The sequence below is a fragment of the Schistocerca nitens genome, chromosome 2, assembly GCF_023898315.1.
Source record: "Schistocerca nitens isolate TAMUIC-IGC-003100 chromosome 2, iqSchNite1.1, whole genome shotgun sequence".
Taxonomy (NCBI): domain Eukaryota; kingdom Metazoa; phylum Arthropoda; class Insecta; order Orthoptera; family Acrididae; genus Schistocerca; species Schistocerca nitens.
Window position 1 is genome coordinate 365,891,039 of NC_064615.1, and position 1,043 is coordinate 365,892,081.

Consider the following 1,043-nt stretch of genomic DNA (forward strand, 5'->3'; position numbering starts at 1 on the left):
ATCCAACAGGCTGTGGGTTTGCATATCTAGCTACCAAATTCCCCCGTCTTTCAGCTGCAAAAATAAAGGATGGTGTTTTTGTGGGCCCACAAATCAGGGAGCTGCAGAAAGATGCAAATTTTGAAGCATATTTAACTGATAAAGAAAAAACCGCATGGGACTGTTTCAAGATGGTGTCGGAAAACTTCCTCGGAAGAAGAAGAGCTACTAACTACAAAGCAATGGTGAAGGATATGATCAAACCGTATCAGGATTTGGGGTGCAATATGTCTATGAAGGTACATATGATGGACTCTCATCTGGACTACTTCACAGAGAGTTGTAGTGACGTATCGGATGAACATGGGGAAAGATTCCATAAAGACATTTCTACCATAGAAAGGCGCTATGAAAGGAAGTGGGTACCTTCTATGTTAGCAGATTATTGCTGGAATATCATTCGAGAGAAGAAAGATTCACAATACAAGAGAAAAAAGTGATGTGCATTACAAGGCAGTGGCTCATTGTTTGTCAATTTTCTGTAATTTCTCATGTCAAATAAATGCTTCAAAGTGTATACCCAAAGGTTACTGTGTTATATGTTAGATCCCACCCTCCATTAATGTGATGAACTTATAACATCATAAAGATGTGCATTTGTTTGTCGAATTTCACCTCACTGAAAAGAGAAATAAAATTGCGATTACTCATAAACTATCCCTGACAGAAAAAAAAACAAAAACAGTTTTCAATTCAGCACTCAAAATACAACTAGGATCACAATATTTTTTATCAGAAATAGAAAAAAATTTTTTTTGTCGAACAGTGGAATTTGCATACGTTTGATCATATGTGCTTTTATAAGCACCATACTCACTTCTGTTAGGAATCTTCTCCGTGGCATTAAGTCATTCGTCTTCTTCTTGTATATTATTTGTGCATTTATCGCCCCTATGTTCAGCAAGGTGAAAACAGCGTAAGGGGCCAGAATATTCCTATTTCTGACGGTCGACAACTTTTACGCCGCCTTTTGTAAGATTTTAGAAAGTAATCACTTCAGGTTT